Genomic DNA, 21911 nt, shown 5'->3' with positions numbered 1-21911 from the left:
TGTGTTATGAAAACAATGTTTTCACTTTTCACTGGCTGGCAGCGTAACCGCCTTCTTCCCTAAATACTGCTCTAGAACTGTAAATGAACCCCAAATTTCATTTACACTGAGCAAAGGCTGTAAATGTTTAAAAAATAAAAAGGTAAATCACTAAATGGGTCACTTCCATCATGGCCAAACTATTATTCAATATTGTTCAGAATATTCTCAAACTTGTATTAGGCAATCAAAAGGGATTCAAAGAAATTGCAAGTTTTTCTTGATACATACTTCTGTGAAATTCCAGGAAGGGGAGAAGGAGGATAAAACAAAGCAATACATAGCCACTTCTTATAATCAAGAATCACATTGCCTGACTTTTTTTTCCCCTTTCAATTTCAGATTCTGCCTGAAAAAAACCATTTGCAACCAAAGACAATTACAGCATCATTTATTTTGTCTAGTAACAGTTAAGGTGTTTTGCATTGTAAAATAAACATCACTTCTACGTCACATCTGTGTTCAGGTCTTTTCATCACAGTGGTAATGAAACACTGAACACAGAGCTCTCTTCAGATAAGCATTACATATTCAGCTCTAAGTGCTGAACATATTCTTTAGTGTCACTGCACAGAAAGTTAAGTTTCTGCTGTCATTAGAAGGGACTTCAAAGAAGTATATGTTTGGGGGTTTTTTTTAATGTCTTACAACATTGTGGGGGAGGAAAGAGCAAGAATACTGGAAAGCTCTGGGCATGATGCGGGCATCTACAGGTACCGCCTCCAAAGACAGAAAGTCAAATGAGAAAGCATTTCCATGCAAACAGCAGCCCGCTCAGATCTTTTCCAAAGGCCTTCACCTTGACACATGAAAAGTCAGCAAGCAGATCCCTGAGGCTTGACTATCAGCAGTTCCACTAGGATTTCTCAAAATCCATTTTACGAAAGCAGGCAAAATTGCTGCAAATCATGGATACTGCCAAAGAATCCAATTTTCTCTGAGTTTCTATTTCAAAACCTAATGACCGCACAAACACATGAATATAAATTGCAAATGTATTTGTTTCCTTTTATGCAATTGAGAGTATACTTATAATTGATCTACATTTTAATACAGATACATTTTCCACAAAGAGTATTCTATTATCAGCTTGGTTGTGGGAAAAAACCCTAACTTTGAAAACAATGGACAGTGGAGCAAAACGCAACGTCTTGGTACAAGAAGCAGAATAGATAAGAGATCCTTCCAGCCTCCTGCTTTTCCAATTTATCTCATGAACAAAAGCATTTCAGTGTAACATAGACAAACAGTGTTAATTAAAGCATTTAATACTTATTTTATTTGGTGTAGTCACAGTGAGATTCTGGAGAAAGGCTGGGGAGCTGAAAACAGTATAATGGTGAAGAACTGGAGACTCATTCCTTCACCAAACATTGCTTTATCGTTTACACATAACCTCCAAGATGATCATAAACATGATCCTCTTGGCACAATTCAGAGATTTGTTAGTCTACAAGAAGTAGACTTCTAGCTCACAGTAGAGGATATGAATGCCAACAGGCACTCTGTTCCCCCTCTGAAACCTCTCCGGTTGCATAGAAATACTGTAAACTTGGAAGAAAAATAACTATTTGCAACTGAAAAATATGGTCTTTCTCTACTCATAGCTAGCACAATAAGTAAAGGTGTAGTGGAAGAAGATTGCCCTGCAAGAATGGAGCATATAAAAATCACAGTATGTCCCCAATTATTTTTTTAAAAAAACATACTGGTCAATTTCAAACAAATTTGTCAGATGTTGAAGGCTATCAACATGGAGGTTTCTACAAACTTCTTGTACCTGTTTCCATTAGGAAATATGAATGCTGCTAAAGGAAGCTGCAGCACATGCTCAACCTCGTTTGCTACTACAGAATCTAACATCAGAATACTAAGAAGGGCTGAACTGCGGTATCTCAATCAGAGCTCGTGCTTGCTTAGACATCAGGGAATCCAGCCACGCCACAGCGTCAGGACAAGAGGATTCATTGCATTTGGTGATTTCAGGTCTATTCCTCCTACCACTTTGACAGTGCTTTGCATGCAGCCAATGTCCCAGTTCCTCTGCAAAATCATTAATTATCTGAACAAGAAGATGCTGAAAGAACTATGGGGATCTGAAAATCCCCACAATTTTAGCAGATTAAAAGGAAATCAGTGTATACTAATTGGAAACTGCTTTTTCTCAAGCACATTTATAATACAAGCTAACAGTTTCGTTTTCCTATTTTGACTGCAGTACCCTTTCTTCTTTTTGACAGAACTTGACCTGGCTATTATAGCCCTCCACACAGCCAACTTTAACGCAAGTAATCAACATCAACAGTATCAGCCAAAAGCAAAATCAAGGAAAACACCAGAAGGTAAAATTCAGACATGCATAAATGTTGTTTGCAACAGCTGCCACCTCTTTTAATGGAATATACTACTTAAAAATATATTTGAATTTAAAACCAACATAGTCTGGTGTTCAAAGTATGGAACTAGAACCGTGAAATTTTCTTGACTTTCTCTGTATTCCACCACTGACTTATGGGGAATTTGGAAAAATTAATTAATTTCTCAAATCTTCTATTGTTCAGTTTTAAGATTCGCTGACTGCCAAGTCCATTCTCACACCATTACCTCCCACAAAAGATCTGCTTTCAAGGTAATAAAATGAAATGCAGGGAAGTAAATAGAGGAAATCTTTCATTTGTATACTGCAGAACTATGCTGATATTAAAATAGAATGCATTGGTCTTAAAATTGAAGACAACCAAAAAATACTTGAAGTGGTGGGCAGGCAATCTCTCCTTAAATTCACAAGGTAAATCTGAGGGAAACAATGTATCTCAGATACTATGGAGACAGAAGCCACAAAATCATCTATACCAGCTACAGCAATGGAAAACCTGAAAAGGCAACAGAGTAGTAGATAGCAACAACGGCATGAATATACAAAGCAGAAAGGTACAAAAATACCAGCGTAACTTCAGTCTACACAGACAAAGACATTAGATCACACTGGAAAGACAATGCTCCCTCTACACAATGGCTTGGTTCAAAGCATGCCTGAATTTTTAATTAATGCCCAATAGAATGTAACCAGAAAATATTCACAGACAGAAAGAAATTAATCAACAAAGCACCAGGCACACAGGGGAGCACAGATGACTGCAAAAAGATCAGGCAACAATATAATTGTGATTCCATACACGTAATTTCCCATTTATGTTGACTTGTTGCGATGTATGTTCCAAGATCCAAGCTTGCACTGGGGCAAAGAGAGTTCTGAAAACATGAACAAGCTGAACTGTTAGAATGACTGGAGTATGCAACAAGCCTGAAACAACAGTGCTAGAAAACACCTTTCCTAGCTCATCTTACTATAGAAGCCTATGGAAAGACAACAATAAATATACAAGCATCATTAAGTGCTTCACAAGAAAAACTCAGCTGAATATGAGTAACAACTCATTTTCATATTCAAATACTTGGAAAGGATTAGTCTTCTAAATGTTAAACAATACTATTGAATTTCTAGTGGTCTGAATGACAACACTGCAAAAAAAGTGAAGGTCACCTCTCCACTCCACATATAGGGCCTCTAGTTTCACTACGATATTAAAAACTAGGCAGCAAATAAATAAACAAACATTAGTTACATTCAAACTACATAATCTTTAACTGTATTTCATTATAGGAACTAGAAAAAAAAAAAAAAAAGCCTTAAAAGATCCTGCGGGATAAATCAGAAACTATGAAAAACATGGCTACATTTCATATTCAAGACAATTGTTGAAAACAGAAAAATATTTCCATACTTCAAGACTCCTATAACAGTCTACAACATAATACAGTACTCTGTAATATAGCATAATTTCATAGAGTCTGTAATACCTATATTAAACTAAGCAGTGATTTAACTGGTATTAAAACAACTTGTTATTTGATTTAGCTGCCTTGCTTCATGTATGGCTATATAAGACAGAAGTATAAAATTGATTTTCAATCACAGGAAAAGTTTGGATCTCACTTTCTCTGAGTCCCTTACCAGAAAGCCTAAATAAGACTAAGACAGATATTCAGTTTTCTTACCTCCATTAGGACCTGGGTCAGGAGGATCCAGAATGACACCTCCCCAGCAACTCCCACTCCATCCTCCCTCTCTCTTCACTTTTATTTTTCTTTTCTTCTCCCATGTATCTCTCTGCTGAACAATTTGAGACTGAATTCTCTCTCGTTCTTCTTTTTTTCGCTGAGTAACTGCCTGGACTCTACCACTTTGTATCACAGGAACGTTAAGACCAGGCCAGAGGAAACCGGAGCGTCCTTAAGAATAACAGAAAAAAAAAAATTATTATATTTTATGCCAAATTAGGACTGAAACTCTGCACACTGGAAAAATGCAATAAAAGGAAAGGTTCTCACATATTTCAAGTGTGTTTTATGACACAGAATTTATATTTAAAAACGAAGAACAACATTAATCAACATCAGTATTTTTTTAAAAGACAAATCAAGCAGTTCTGACACCACAGAAATTAACAGCAATTTGTCAATTTATTAAATCAAGAAACACTATACATGAAAAGGTCAAGACATGTCTCCAGCCCCTTATTTGTCAACCTACCTTCACCGATCTCCTGGCCTTTATTGAGATTCTTCCTTAGCTTCTTCTTCCTTCTCTTTCCTCTTCCTTTCTTCACGCCCACACCAGTTTCTGCCAAAGCTCCTTTCCATAGCTCATCAGCTGTCACTGAAATAAAAAAGCATTCATAAATAATGTACAAGTACAGCTTATATTGGAAACTGAAGCTGAAAAAACCCAAAACCTTGAAATGTTAACCCGTGCTTGATCTTTGCTGGGATTTAAACTGTAGGATTACTGCCTTGCTAAGAAAGTGATTTCCTACGACGTGTATGTGTATCTGGTGCAGAGATGCGCCTCTACTCCTGATGACTGCAATCAGATAGGTACACAGGAAGGTGCATGGTTTTTAAAAGGATTTTCAAAATCAATTTAAAGGCAAACATTCCTAACCAGTAACCAGTAAGGTATTAAATCCCAGGTCATTAAAAGAAAATAATGTGTTAGTAACTCAGAGCAGCAATACCTGCAAGCACTTATCCAAGGGCAATTATCAATGACAGTAAACTCGAATCACTCCTAAAAATATTCAAAGTTAGCCCACTTTAAAAGCCAAAAAATACACAAAGTTAACCAACAAAGATCTGCTGTTGTTCTCAGGTTCTGACAAAACAGGAGGTTTCCCTTTTTGCCTGTACAAATGCAAAGGAATGTAAGGAGGAAGGAAGACATAGTAGTGTTGGGTTGAGGGTTGGGCTTGGTGATCCTAGAGGTCTTTTCCAACCTTAATGATTCTATGATGAACGTAAGACACTTTGAACAGCCTCATCGCAGAGCTCGGGCTTTGGTCAGGCCTCCTCACTCAGTAGCCACGTACATGACATCCACTATGATAAGACGTTTCACCCATCGTATGAGAGCATGACTTAGAAAGCACATATTTGGTAGTTATCTTCAAAGTACTGTTTGCCCAACTGATGGAAATATATGATATCCTCACCAAAACAACCACAAAACCTACACCAAAATGAAACTGGTGATGTGAAGAAGACATCACAGACAATGTTTCATCCTGTTAGTCCAGACAAGAAGGCTATCACCATGGAATACACAAGCATCACCATTGTTATATTTGCAGATTAATATTATTATGTGTTTCACCCAGGGGCAGTGTTACTATGGCAGTTTCAATCTCTTGTCTTCTCTGATTAGAAACTGATTTTGTTTATTGAAAGTCAGTAAACACTTTTAACCAGGGAAATTAAAATAACTATGCTCAAATGGCTACAGCTTCCGAAGAGCAATTCATCCTTGTTAAGATTAATGCATGGAACTACTATGTTGACAACACAGCAAGGGACAGGCACTATCCAGGATTTCAAGAGGTACCACTAAGTGCCCAGGTTCATTTTTGTATTGAGTATGTTTGTATACACCGTCAAGGTGGCTCTTCCAAAGGTACGACGCCCACCTTTTCTGTCAAAAATCCTTTTCAAAGTGGGGTGCATACCTGTGATTCTTTTTTGAGAAGTATAATCCTAAATCAAGTGATCAAAGCTCAGTACATCAGAAAGCAAACATACAAGGAAGGACACACAACACAACATGTCCAGGAAGCTACAAAATAGTATTCCCTCAAGATTGACAAGAGTAGAATGGCCTAGAAAGTCACTACATACCCACATAATATATTGTGGAAATAGTACAATAAGCCGAAGTATGTAATGCAGATTTCGCCTGTATTACAGACAAGTGGAAATTGTGTATTACAGACAAACAGAAATCCCCATGGATTGCACATAACAGCAACATTTATCACACTTCTTATATGCTGTGAGGTAAGAATTGTATTGGCTCCTGGGTAGGCTTTAGTATTTGTAAAAAAGAAACTTCTATCTGAAATTACACTCCCTTTTCTAGACATTCAAGTAAATCCCAATGTCCAGAGGTTTATGGTTAAAAAAAAAAAATCCCACAACAGTAACTGTATCAAATAGCTCAAAACCAGTGCCTGAACTGTCAGCCACTAAAAAAAATTCCAGCTGATTACAACAAACTGATGCATGTATGTGTGCTAAATGCAAAAAATAAAATCATAAAAAACAATCGTAAGCTGCACAGAACTCAACAAATAGAAAAATTTCATTGCTGACTCAGCATGTTACTTTCAATAAAACCAAACTGTGACAGGTACTAGACTGTCTACAGTAGTGAATATTACCCTAAGGTAACACTGCATTAAGGTTCAATGTAGAAAAAGACTGGTGGTAAGCAGGTAATGCATGATGCAGCTTTTCACATTCTAAGGTGGACTATAAGACTGCTGCATGAGTTGGAAGGCTGATGATCAATCATGTTAAGCTTCTTAGCTTATTCAGAAAACACTGTGTAACCAGCAATCTCTTTTTTTAAAAATTATATTCCTGCTAGCCTGGAAACATCGAATTACAATAAAGGTATTTACATTTTTCTTTTTGTGGCCTACTGAATTTTGCTGAAAGCATGCTTTATGAAAGCTGATTGCTAACAACCACTAATAGTAAGTTTGTATGACACTACTCTGTGTTGCTTCATCTACATAAAAGTTGTTTGTACTGTTCTGCAAAGGATTTGATTTTTTGTCTTTTTATACAATCCTTGAATTTCAGGAACCCTAGTGCTTACTTCAGAGGAAGATGCATATTAGGCCACATCTCCGTAACTCACAAGTATTACCAGACTGGCTGTAATCCATATCAGAAAGCAGTATCCTAGATCCTGATAAACTGAGATTAAAAGATTTCTTTGCTTCCTTAAAATGAGTTCCCAGCTTGCTTAGAATATAAACTACAAAGAAAGACAAATATCAGTAAGTTGGAAAACCGAAGGGAGTAAAACAGTTGAGCAGGCTCACTTCTTTCACTTACAAGCAACTCTTCCTTAAGTTTCCTGATGACAAATAGCCTTGTGGCAGCACAGCAGCAGACATCCAAAGACATTAATATTAATGATGTAATAAAAATACTAATGAACATGTTATAATAAATACGCTTCTTTCAATGTACTGTTGCCCACTAATGCCATTACATCTATGCATCTGTATTATATTAAAGAACTTATTAAGGTCTTTTCAAACACTAACATTCTCTTCCAGGTTTTAGCTTAGAACACATACTGTCATTTGAGTTCTCAATTCTTGGAGAAGTAAGGAAGAGGGTCAGCAAGACCGCTACCCTGAACTTCAGAAGGGCAGACTTTAGATTGTTAAGGCATCTGGTTAACAGAGTCCCTTGGGAGGCAGACCCACAGGGCAAAGGAGTCCAGGAAGGCTGGATGTTATTAAAGAAGGCAGTCTCAAAGGCGCAGGAGCAGGCCGATCCCATGTGCCGTAAGTCGAGCAGGCGGGGGAGAAGACCGGCTTGGCTGAAGAGTGAGCTTTGGCTGGAACTCAAGAGAAAAAGGAGAGCTTACCGCCTTTGGAAGAAGGGGCCGGGTGACTCAGGAGGACTACAAGGATGTTGTGAGGTTATGCAGGGAAAAGATTAGGAAGGCAAAGGCCCAGCTGGAACTTAAACTGGCCGCCACCGTTAAAGATAACAAAAAATGTTTTTATAAATACATAAGTGACAAAAGGAGGGCCAGGGAGAATCTCCCTCCTTTGTTGGATGCGGAAGGTAACCTTGCCACGAAAGATGAGGAGAAGGCTGAGGTACTTAATGCTTTCTTTGCCTCAGCCTTTAATAGTCAGACTGGTCGTCCTTGGGCTTGTCGGGCCCCTGTGCTGGGAAATGGAGCTAGTATGCAGAATGAAGTCCCAGCTGTTGAAGAGGTGGCAGTCACCGACCTGCTCCTTCACCTCGATGTTCACAAGTCCATGGGGCCGGATGGGATCCACCCGAGTATACTGAGGGAGCTGGCAGAGGAGCTCGCCAAGCCACTCTCCATCATTTATCAGCAGTCCTGGTCAACCAGGGAGGTCCCAGGTGACTAGAAACTAGCAAATGTGACACCCCTCTACAAGAAGGGTCGGAAGGAGGATCTGGCCTCGGTGCTGGAAAGGGTCATGGAGCAGATCATCTTGAATGCCATTACGCAGCACATGCGGGACACCCAGGGGATCGGGCTCAGACAGCGTGGGTTTATGAAAGGGAGGTCATGCCTCACTAACCTGGTCTCCTTCTGTGATAAGGTGACCCACTTAGTGGATAAGGGGAAGGCTGTGGACGTTGTCTGCTTGGACTTCAGTAAGGCCTTTGACACTGTCTCCCACAGCATTCTCCTGGAGAAGCTGGCTGCTCACGGCTTGGACAAGTGCACTCTGCGCTGTGTTAAAAACTGGCTGGATGGCCGAGCCCAGAGAGTGGTGGTGAATGGAGTCAAATCCAGTTGGCGGCTGGTCATGAGTGGTGTTCCCCAGGGCTCAGTGTTGGAGCCGCTCCTGTTCAATATCTTCCTTGATGATCTGGATGAGGGGATTGAGTGCACCCTCAGTAAGTTTGCAGATGACACCAAGCTGGGTGGAAGTGTCAATCTGCTGGAGGGTAGGCAGGCCCTACAGAGGGACCTGGACAGGCTGGATCGTTGGGCCAGAGCCAACGGTATGAGATTCAACAAGGCTACGTGCCAGGTCCTGCACTTGGGTCACAACAACCCCATGCAACGCTACAGGCTTGGGGAGGAGTGGCTGGAGAGCTGCCTGGAGGAAAAGGACCTGGGGGTATTGGTTGACAGATGGTTGAACATGAGCCAGCAGTGTGCTCAAGTGGCCAAGAAGGCCAATGGCATCCTGGCTTGTATCAGGAATAGTGTGGCCAGCAGGAGCAGGGAGGTGATTGTGCCCCTGTACTCGGCACTGGTGAGGCCGCACCTTGAATACTGTGTTCAGTTTTGGGCCCCTCAGTACAAGAAGGACATTGAGGTGCTGGAGCATGGCCAAAGAAGGGCAACAAAGTTGGTGAAGGGTCTAGAGAACAAGTCTTATGAGGAGCAGCTGAGGGAGATAGGGTTGTTTAGTCTGGAGAAGAGCAGGCTGAGGGGAGACCTTATTGCTCTCTACAACTACCTGAAAGGAGGTTGTAGCAAAGTGGGGGTCGGTCTCTTCTCCCTAGTAACAAGCGATAGGATGGGAGGAAATGGCCTGAAGCTGTGCCAGGGGAAGTTTAGGTTGGATATTAGGAAAAACTTCTTCACCGAAAGGGTTGTCAAACATTGGAACAGGCTGCCCAGGGAGGTGGTTGGGTCTCCATCCCTGGAGGTATTTAAAAGAAGGGCAGACGTGGTTCTTGAGGATAGGTTAGCAGTTTGACTTGATGATCTTAAGGGTCTTTTCCAACTTTAACGAATCTATGATTCTATGATTAGCAGGTGAATTCTATAAAAGGTATGATATTTCAACGTCTTTCCTTCTCCAGACACCAACAGTTTTGCCACCATCTCCAAAAAAACCCATGAAACATGAAAGAGCATCTGCAAAGGGAATGTGCTGCTTACGTATTCTATTACAAATTGCTTGATAAATTACACAGTCTAAACTCAACTGCTTAATAACCACAAGGAGACATTTTTTCCTGGAGGCAGGTCAAAGGCTTAAAAATCAACTCCTCTAGGAACCAAGCCTCACAAACCTCACTATGCTTAAGTGCAGAGGGCATTTCCTTGACCTTATCTTACCTTCTCTGAGGAACACATGCTTACCCATCTACAGAAAAGAGAACACACTCTTGTCAGATCATTTACATGGGGCCTCAATAGTAGCCAAACAAATTCATAGAAGAAAAAGCCACCTAGAGCTATACGTTCAAAAAATTCCACGTCACAAATCACTGAAGGTTGTGAGGTTTTTCTAAGGAAGCATCCCTACATGCTCATCCAATTCTTACTTTCTTCCCATAGCATCAGCTGGTGTTGGAGACAGGATGCTCAGTTAGGTGGACATTTGGTCTGATCATGCAAGGTTTTTCTCATGTTCTACAATTTTAAAATTACGCCTCTAAGACACTACTGTAACGTACAGTTTTCCTATTCAGTATCTGCTGGTTTTGAAAGACACTTCTGAAAAAACAGTATAGGCTCCGTAAGTTCTTAGAAAAAACACATATTTCTACCACCTCACCAGAACTGGAAGCACTAAGGACTGATAAAGAATAGGCCAAGCATTAAAAAGGTACGAAAACCAAATGATGGGCCTGTCCTCAGAGCTGGTCTCTAGGTATAGCCAAAATAGGATGAGAGTAGGGAAAACAATATGGCACTTATTTGTACAATTTCGCCTTGTAGGAGTTCCAGTTGTAGAACAAGACATGATTGACATCAAGATTTTAACATCATAGAAGATGTTAAAAACAATTCCATACTCACTCTTCTCTGACATAGTTGTACTTTCAAAAGTCTACTGTTATGGCTAACATTTTAAGGACACGCATCTCCGATAAGAACTATGCAACCTTGTATTAGACAGTGAAAAGTCTGTTCATGTCCTAGATAGCTTATAAACAAATTCTTCACTACTGACAGTTGCATTTCAGTGTTTGTTCTGAACAGGCAAAGCTGAGAGAGAGAGGTCATTCTGTCAGTGTTCATGAACAATTAGTATTAAGTCATCCTTCTAAAGCAGGATATGCTGAGAGTCCAGAAAGATAATGAAGTTAATCTTTATAACACTTCATAGAATCATAGGATTATTAAGGTTGGAAAAGACCTCTAGGATCATAAAGTCCAACCATCAACCCAACACCCCCAGGCCGCCTAAACCATGCCCTGAAGTGCCACATCTACACATTTTTTTGAACACCTCCAGGGATGGCAACTCCACTACCTCTCTGGGCAGCCTGTTCCAATGTCTAACCACTCTTCCAGTAAATATATTTTTCCTAATATCCAATCTAAACCTCCCTTGATGCAACTTAAAGCCATTTCCTCTTGTTCTATCACTAGTAACTTGGGAGAAGAGACCAACACCCACCTCGCTACAACCTCCTTTCAGGTAGTTGTAGAGAACGACAAGGCCTCCTCTTCTCCAGACTGAACAACCCCAGCTCCTCATAAGACCTGCTCTCCAGACCCTTCACCAACTTTGTTGCCCTTCTTTGGACAGGCTCCAGCACCTCAATGTCCTTCTTGTACTGAGGGGCCCAAAACTGAACACAGTATTCAAGGTGTGGCCTCACCAGTGCCGAGTACAGGGGCACAATCACCTCCCTGCTCCTGCTGGCCACACTATTCCTGATACAAGCCAGGATGCCATTGGCCTTCTTGGGCACTTGAGCACACTGCTGGCTCATGTTCAGCCATCTGTCAATCAGCACCCCCAGGGCCTTCTCCACTTCTGACTATATAGCCAGTATCTAATACTGGTATTAAGATAAACACAGTAATCCACTCACTTTTAAATTACACAAGTTCTCAGTGACAACTCCACTGCCAATAAATCAATACCCCATCAAATAAGACTTTTTAACATGGCACTGAACTGACATGATGAAATTAAATTATTAAGTGTTGAGACTGCTGAGGTACAAGCAGAGCTGGATTATTCCAGTTAAACTGGGTTTTATGATCTCTCCAAAAAGACAACTGCAACCCTCTCTGTCAGACCTAACTACAGGAGTACTAAACATTAGGCTTTCCTTGTAAAACGACAGCTTTCTTCAGAAGCCTGAAAGGCCCATGAGTAGTTAATTTTTTAAAAAACCTTGGGTTTTAAAAAGCATTGGCTTTTAACCTATACTTTCTTATTTTTGATAACGGATCACAACAAATTTTGTCATTATTCTACCAATTTAACCAAAACAAGGCTCCAAAGCCAAAGAGAACTATGGTCAGATACTTCCTCCATTTGTGAAATGGAAGACCGCAATAACTAAAATGCTGTTCAGAAATCTTATCAAAACTCTCAAACTTCTGGTAAAGCTACATATCTAGTAACAGCTACCTTCTGGTAGAACTGATTGATGCATAAACCTGCTAGTTATGGTGAATTACACCATTAAATGAAGCCTCAGCCACATGCCAGGGTGCTGAATCATTGTAAAATTGAAAGTCCTGTACTTTGTTTAACCTGCATGTTGCTGATGATCTCAGAAAATTAATCACTCTAACACTGTCCTTGTAAGTTACGTACCTTTCCGTTATGGGAAAAAATTAAAATTTACAACTAAGAATTTTTTAGGAACCAGTGTTCAAATTACATCAATCTACAAAATGTCCCAATAAGATGCCTCTATGTATTGATTGTTTGGTACTTCGGGTTCCATTCACAATTTCCATGCTAAACGAGGGGGGTTTTTTATAATTTCATGGCTACTACACAATCACCAGATGCCCAGAATCAATTACCGAAGAGCAAGACAAACATGCCAATTCAGGAAAAAAGTTATTTAGAGAAATTAGAGAACACAAACACTCTGCACACTCTTGTTTCCAGGTGGCCATCAGAACTCCTCACCCTAAAAGCAATGCTTTTCTTCTGACAGGTTGTGTGCAGCGTTTCAACTGTGCATCTCTTATAAAAATTCTGCAACTGTACATTCAACATGCAGTTGTTCACAGTATTTGAACAGTTAAAGCAGCACTGGACATTCAGTACATCTTCACTATGGTGAGTGATCCTTAAATATCTTGAACGGTGAATTTGTTGAATCAACTTAAGGAACAGCATAGGCCCCAGTGCTGCAGCACGTAAATAACAACAATTTCTCTAGCTGTGCACAGTGCACCGTCATGGTGGGAAGTTCTCCATCTGGACTTCTGAAGCCCTTTTTCTCCTGCTAGGTACAGTAATCTTGAGAATAGTGGCATCTCTCATTAATTTCTGAGACTCTGATCTTAAGCTTTAACTAGTTACAAAAACAGCCTGAAAAATTCACAATAATTTGTAGTCTTAAGCATGTGTATGGTTTATTTCCATTAGTTTTAAAGAACAAGGGATTCATGCTTTATTTTTTTTTCCTAACACACACAATCCACCCTCCCCACTGGATCTAAGTTACTAAGTCACTAAATTTGAAGTTATGAAAACATATTGTTGCTTCTACTTGTGTCACCTTGTACATTTTAGTGAAATTCAACTCCCCATCTTCAACACTGTACAAAGAGTAAAATACACTGCAATCACAGATTCACAGAAAAATTTACATTACAATGGACTTTAAGAGGCCCTTGATCTAATCCCACACTCAAAGCAGAGACAACCTCAAAGCTAAATTCAATTTCAAGATTATGTGAAGATGGCCAGAGAGTTGCTCAGTCATATTTTTAATATCTCTAGTAAAAGAATTTCTACAACCTATTTGGAGCCCCCACCTTGATCCAGTGTTAAAGCACCCTCACGATAAAAAACTTTTTCCTACTGCATAACCAGAATTTTCCTTGACCAAACTTGTGTTCACTGCCCTTTGCTGCTTGCCTGTACACCTCAGAGAAGTGTGTCTCGGTCTTCTTTAGAAACACAAAATTGTTTAGGTTTGAAGGCAGCACAGGATTTCACCAACTCCAACCTCTAGCTCAAGCATGGCTACCTCAAGCTGGCTCAGTTCTTCTATCATGAAGTGCTCCTAAAATATCAATTAGCTAAATAAATCTCATTTATGCACCTGAAGAAGCAAACTGATTTACAATTATAATCAGGTTGCCAAGAGACCACCTGCACAAAAAACCTAGCCTAGAATTCCTGTAACAGAACTGGGAGGAGAACAAGATTTTTCTGAGCCAACTCATGTAAGCAGAAAAAATTCCTTACGTTCCATGTTAGGGAAGCAAAGAATAAAAAACAGTGCCTTCACTCTCAAAACTTCAGAGCCAAGGTGAGAACAGTAACCTAAGCCTGTGTCTATAATAAAAACTTCAATACTCAGGCAACCACTGGTATGACTGCCACAGCAAAACTTCCAGTGGCAACATATGCTAGAAGAGCTTTTCAACATCAAATTCTAGGTTCCCTATTAAGGCATCTATTCCCTAATAAGGCATATAAGATGCATATACAGGTTGCAGCTTACAGAACACAACTACAGTACAGAAATCACCTAAGCTGAAAACTAATAGTAATATGTAAAGAGCCTATTTTCCACATAAACTAGGCCTACAAAGACAAAAATCACAATGAAGTAGAAACAAAAAAACCAAGAACCAGTGTAAGTTAAAGAGACTCCAGGTTTTTAATGAACTCATAGCCATCAATAAGACTGGAAGAACAATAGAAGCAGCTTCTTTTTTTGCTCCTTTGCAAGCACATTCTGAAATAGTATCTATTAAAGAACTGAGCTTAAAGCTTTTTTCTCTATCAGTCAACAACAAACAATCAGGTCATTAAGTTACCCAAAGTTAAAAACAGATGAGAAGATTTTTGTATTTTATACAACTAACACTTAGAATTCTTAATTCAAATTAATGCTAAATCTATTTTGGTTTAAAGGAAACTTCCTTGAAGGACTCGAGGTATTCCACTAATATGAATTTCCAGCTGTTTTAAAAATACACAAAAAATAATGACTGTAGAATGGCTTAAAAATAGTGTTTGTATTTAGCTATCCACAGCCAGCACAGCCGGATAAATGTAATATCTCACATACACTATCTGATGAAATAATTTTCACGTTTAAAAGTTTGTATAAGAGAAATCTGAACTTCAGGTCAATTATAGCCTACCTCATGTGGCTGCTCAAGGACAACACGGCAAGAAAAACTGATAGTAGTGATAGTTGCCAGCGTAATGGGTGCTTGATCCAGCAGCTCCCTGAAGAAAGCCCAGGAAGAGTTTGCAAGGGGAGTGAGGTAGATGTAGCTGGCTCAGGACAGGAGAGAGAAGGCAAAGGAAGTGATGGTGATCCTTTCATCCAAAGGAAAGGGTCCTTTAACTTAATTCAATAGTCAAGACACCCATCTGGAATCTGCAGACCCAAAAGCTACTTGATTTGCAGGACTTAAGTGCAAGGTCCTGCACCTGGGTCAGGGCAATCCCCAGTACCAATACAGGCTGGGGCATGAAGGGATTTAGAGCAGCCCTGCGGAGAAGGACTTGGGGGTACTGGTGGATGAAAAGCTAGACATGAGCTAGCAATGTGTGCTCACAGCCTAGACAGCCAACCATAACCTGGGCTGCATCAAAAGAAGCGTGGCAGCAGACAAAGGTGTTGCCCCAAAAACTTGGCTCTGTTACCTGGTGTGCATTGCCCAACTTACACATGGAGCCAAGGTATTTTCCTTTATTATGTAAATGCACAGATATGGGTGCAAGGTACAAACCAGCACACCACTGGCAGAAACTAACAGTTATTTATACACAAGATATTAATAATCCAATACATATTCATTATTATTCTGTTAAATGACTCGTTAAAATTCTTCACCTACCATGTAAATGACTATGCATGCCCACTATGATTTTGAGACTTTTACTTCCTTAACCTTTTGGGTTGGCAGGTTTCCTGAGTGGGTGGTCTTTAAGTTGGTGGTTGTGATCTCCCTCTGCCAGAATTACCTTTCCCCTAGTTTCACTTAAATTTGGCAACACTACATAGTCCTTCACAGCCATTAACAAAGCAGACTTTCATTCACTTTGGGGCTTTTGTTCTACGACAGAGGTATATGCCACAGTATTGTTAGGGTAAAGTGAGATAAGTGAATCTTTATCAATATCAAAAGGAAGTGATTCTGCCCCTCTGCTCTGCGAGACCCTACCTGGAGTGCTTTGTCCAGCTCTGGAACCCTCAGCACAGGAAAGACATGGACCTGTTGGAGCTGGTCCAGAGGAGGGCCATGAAAACGGCCAGAGGGGTGGAACACCCCTCCTATGAAGAAAGGCTGAGAGACTTGGGGTGGTTTAGCTTGGAGAAGAAAAGGCTCCTGGGAGACCTTACAGCAACCTTTCAATACTTACAGGGGGCTTATAAGAAAGATGTAGACAAACTTTTCAGCAGGGCCTGTAGCAGAAAGACAAGAGGCAATGGTTTTAAACTAATGGAGGGTAGATATAAGGAAATTTTTTTTTACTATGAGGGTAGTGAAACACTGGAAGAGGTTGCCCAGAGAGGTGGTAGATGCCCCATCCCTGGAAACATTCATGGTCAGGCTGGGCTGGGCTCTGAGCAAACTGATCTAGTTGAAGATGTCCCTGCTCCCTGCAGGGGGGTTGGACTAGATGACCTTTAAAGGTCCCTTCCAACCCAACCCAACTTCTGCAAGAATATATGTCTGTCTGTTTTTTCACTAATTCCATTCCAAAAAAACACTCCCAAGAAAGAGCTTTCTGTTTCCAGCCCCCTCCTCACTAGTATTTAAAAGATTCCTAGGACAGAGGCTGGCACAGAGCAGCCTACATGAACTATGCTAACCCTCGAGGATTTGACAACGAACTGCAATTTAAATTGCTTAGGTCAGGAAAAGGAGTGCTCAACTGTATTTTTAAATCTGGGCCTTACCATGTCTTACTTTCCCTCTCAACAGTCTTATAAAAAGTGTCTAATAACAATAACCTTAACTACACAGCATTTAAGATAAAGGTGCTAGGCAAAAATGTACACAGAGCAGTGTCTTAAGAGTAAAACCTACAACTCACTGCAGTGGCTGAACATGAATCAAACATGAAGCAAATTATTTAGATGTCACTTTCAATTGCACATGTGAACATTTAATTTCAAGTGCGATACTTACTAGTGGCTGGAGGCAATCTCACAATTACATTAAATACTTAATTCCAAAATGGAAATGAACCATCCAAAACAAAGATGGAGTCTGATTTTATATCCCTTCATAAACTTTAACTGAACTCATATACTGTTCAGAGACTGTCAACTCAGTCCATATCACCAGTTATTCCCGACAAGTTATGCTTCTGATAGAGCATTTTCTGTTAGTTTTACAAATGGAATCTTGAATTCAAGACTCACTCAGCCTGGTTAAAGATACTTACGGAAACTATTTAATTATTTTAATAGGTTGAATCCTCTCCTCCACAATTCAAAAGGGAATACTGTGCAGATGATAATACAAATAGATTTTTTTTTATGAGAGAAAAGTGGAACAATGGCATACTAATATTGGATGGATTACTTATAATAGGCAAGATTCTGAAGCAGTTTCGTCAAAATCAGTGCATTCATCCCAAATTAGAACTGCCCTTGCTACTTCCTTTATATCCAAACTGCGACTGTCTGCCATTATGTGACATAACCATTTCTTGACTCCCTGTCTAATCCCAGTCTGCAAGCAGAAAAGCATGGACCCATAAGAAATGAGATATAGTGCTGGATTACTCTCAAGTTTCCTAAATGACCACACTCAAAATACCTTCTTCAACTGCAAAAGAGACCCCTTACATTCTAAATGGAAGTGTATAATGCATATCTGGTATTGAGTTCTGCTGAAAGAGAATGAGAAGATTAAAAACTCCCCTTCTCCCCCGAAGTGACAACTTAAAAAAGGGGCTGCTTTACTAAAATATGTGTTCCTTTTCACAACTCTGCCTCAACCCTCTTAAGATATCTTCTGAGGATATGTTAGCTCTACAGCGCCTTTATTCAAACCTAGGAAGTAGTAAAGAATATAAAGCATTCAGTCTAGACAGCGCATTAATGAGTCAATTAATTTGGATGCAGGATGTATCTAACTGTGGAACTGCAAGAATCTGGACACTGAAAATGTCTGAGAAAGACAAGGTCTATTGCAAGGCCATAAAGAGGAACCTGAGGCCATGTAAGAGAAGTACCATGGGACAGATACAAGATAGTTTTAGATGAACTTCACTAACTAAAAATTAGAACAGCCCATACATGAAATGTTTCCACTGAAAATTTAAGCTCATTTCTACTTCTCACTGCTAGCTGGATTTTCAGAATACTGAAACCAGAAAAAAACCCTCATCTACTACCAAACCTTCTGGCTTCTGTTTGGTTTTGCTAATACAAGGCTGAAGCTTTAGGCGCTACCTGCTTATTCATAGAAGTTTAATAATATCATAAAAAAATGCAAAAGTTCTTGTTATGTGGATTGCTGAACAGAATTAGTTTAGGCATGTCTGAAAACTTTTTGGCAGCAAAAAGATGTCTCTATAATATATTACTGCCATAGGATAGCATGCAAAAGTTTTGGGCAGCTTCCCCAAAACCAGAAACAGATCTATTGCATTATGATAGTACAACAAAACTTCTGGAGCTGGAATATATTATCCTGAAAGATGCATTCATACTGCTACACAGACACAGTGAAGAACTCAAACTAACGGCAAACCTTGAGCATGCTTTCGAAGTACACTTGGCATTAGGATTTCACATTTTTTAAAACTGGCAATTTAGCACAATGCCAGCAGGAAATTGCAGACATAGGATTTTCAGGTTAATCACAATTCAAATCCTGAATAAATCCAGCTACAAACCCAGTCATTAACAGACTAAAAATTTGTTAGTTTAAACAAAGAACCAAAACTGCTGTAAATTATCCTGACAAACATCTGAGAAATTTTATTTTTTCTTCATAACCTCTTATTAAAAACCCAGGACCTTAAGTTAGATGATAATGCTGTTGTAAATGCTACTATCTTTTGAAGGTTGCTTTGACTATTAAAGCTTTAATTCACAGCTTTTTTTTAATAAACAATAATTATTACAAAGCTGGCCTCAGCGTCACCAGATGGATATGGAAAACAGAGATTTCAGTGAGGTTTGAAAGCTAAACGCCATTGTCCTGGTTCATTTCCTCAAAACAAAATAAAAACCAGAGGCCAAGTGCCTTCACAAAAGTTACACTGAACAGTAACAAATTAAAACCCAATAAAATAGCCCCCCCTCCCATTAAGTACAATTAAGGCATTTAGTACAATTAACTACAAGTAAGGCATTTAATATTCACTCCCCTTTTTCTGACTAAAGCCAATTAGCCAACTATTCTTCAATGCCTTTGTAAAAGGAAAAAAAGAAAAAAAAGCAAGCTGTTGTATATTTGGAGGTCTTTACATCCTTAATACTGAAACATCAAAACTCTTCATATGTTACTACTGACAATGAAAAGTGGTAGCTCAGTAATTATTTACCTGGAGTGCTCAATTCTTTAAAAATGAAAAAAAAAAAAAATCATATTTTCACTCTGACTCTTAAATTAGGAATGGCAGAAGAATTGAATAATTTAATCCAAAGAAAACTCACATAGGACTAAAAAAATTTAATATAAGATATAATTAAGGAGCAGGCTTTCAGGAACCGCTGTTTCCAACACAGAACACAAACACAGATTTATACTGAGTACAATTGCTTCCATAAGCAAATCAAAGCCTCTACAGACAAAACGTATTACTCTGAGTATGATTTTTATATTGTCGGTCTAAATGATTCTCCCTTGATTGTAACATTCTAGTTCTATAACCTCTGAAAAACCATCATATTCCTTATTCTGTATTCTAACCTAAGAAGAAACATCACCTAGCAACACAGAAATTAGGTTCTCTTCATTTCTTCCCAAGGACTACTAATGGATTTTCAATACTGTGAGTAGGAAAGCTTAATTTTTATATAGTCTCAGTGTCAAATAAAAGTTCTTTATTCTCACATACACTTGGATACACAACGAATGTTGAGAAAATTGTGCTTGCTGGTTTGGACAATTGGGGTCAAAGATAACTCCTATGGCTGGGAGACAGCCAAATCATTTCAGTATTCATGGCACATCTGTGTGCCTCTTGTTGCCTTCAGGAATGACAGCCCATATACTTCAACCCAATTCTGTGGCTATCAAATTTAGATGGTCTATATCCCACATTTTCCTCACCTACAGGCCAGATAGATACATACTTGTTCCATTAAACATACAGCACTTCCTATCAGTGTTTCTGAACAACTGAAGCTCAAGCATCTGTTCAGAAAGTCTGGACTGGTGGCGTTTCCCCAGTGTGTGTGCCTGCACGTAAGAGCACATAAATGTACTGAGAAGTACGGGAAACAGACCTGCCCTATTGTCTCAGATAAAAGTTGGACTGAAACAGGCACAAGCCACACATTATCTGCAAGTACCAGGTCTACTGAGACGCACTGAAAAAGGAGGTAAGACTTTGCAGAGGAAATTATTTATTTTTTAAACATGATCTGAAAAACCTCAGGCCTTTCCACACATCTAAATAAGCATGTGAAATTGTTAAGTAAATGGAAACTGAACTGCTTTCCATAGTGAGGAGGGTGGAAAGGGGAAAGGAGGGAGGAAGGAACAGAAGCTAAGCCTGGAATAACAAGATCATTTTATATTACTTCATGACAAACTCACTGAAACATGTCATTGGACAAGAATAAAACCCTGTGTTTGTTTCTCTTAGAGTTGCAGGAGACAGCTATCTGGGTAAGGATCACAGACTGCCTAGGATAACTGCAGTTCCTTCTATTTAAATGAGTTAAACTTGTTTAATAGTTAAGTTGAAGGTACAGATGACCCTACTACCAAGAGCATGTTAATATGTTTGTTTAAAAGTATGATGGAAGAGAAGTAAACCTTCACTAAAGAGATAGAAAAGTATAGTCACCTTTCTCAGTCACAAAGGACTGTCATTTGGCTGACATTTTACCTGATAATTGTTTCACATAAAATGGTCATATCTGCATTTTTAATGTTACCACTTCTGAAGCAACTGCACTGCTAGAGGATATGAGTGATTTATACTGTTAGTATCTACTTCATTTGAATTTTAAAGATTTTGGGTTTGACTTCTGTAAAAGAAACTCTTCTTAGAATAACTGTACTTTGAAATATGAAACCTTCAGTCTTCCAAATCTGATGACTACTGTCTCTGCTGAATACATAAAGGAGGTATACTTAAATACTTCCAAGCTGTTACATCTTATTAATTAAGCCAGTAGTTTTAGGTAGTTTGCCTAAATACAACCTGTTTAAAATTTTATTAAGTCAAACAATGATGCGATCACAACAAACATTTTTAATTCACTCATCTTACAAACATCTTTAATTAAGTCATTTAACAAGACAGCTGGCAAAATTCCTGGTAAAACAGACCTCATCTAGACTTTATGAATACGAATGTAAACATAATTAAGGAAACGTCTAACCTACAAAATTTAATCACATTGCAATCACTTGCAGCACTATATTTTAAATTTAAGATAAACAAAATAACAACAGTGATTAGCTCCTTACACATTCTTACCTTGTGACTGCTTGGGTGCCTAAGAAAAAGTTGTGAATGAATTTTTCCTGCAGCTGGCATCCTTAGAAAACCTTTACCAGGCAGAGCCTCTTGTTCACACTGCAACCTTCTGCAGGTCTTCTGAGACCTCTCTACCCTCAGTTGTTTGAAATCAGTCAATGGTCAAAGTTAACTGGGTAAGACAAACTGACAGCCAGCATGACTGCT

General features: G+C 39.2%; 1 pseudogene; it reads right to left on the bottom strand.

Annotated features, from left to right (window-relative positions):
- The window catches only part of LOC142055069 (small ribosomal subunit protein uS5m-like), a 71150-nt pseudogene that overhangs the window by 35773 nt on the left and 13466 nt on the right, over window positions 1–21911 (bottom strand).

Source organism: Phalacrocorax aristotelis, chromosome 3 (assembly GCF_949628215.1).
Source record: "Phalacrocorax aristotelis chromosome 3, bGulAri2.1, whole genome shotgun sequence".
Lineage (NCBI taxonomy): Eukaryota > Metazoa > Chordata > Aves > Suliformes > Phalacrocoracidae > Phalacrocorax > Phalacrocorax aristotelis.
Note: the sequence above shows the minus strand (reverse complement) of the source record. Positions and strands in the feature narration are given on the sequence as shown.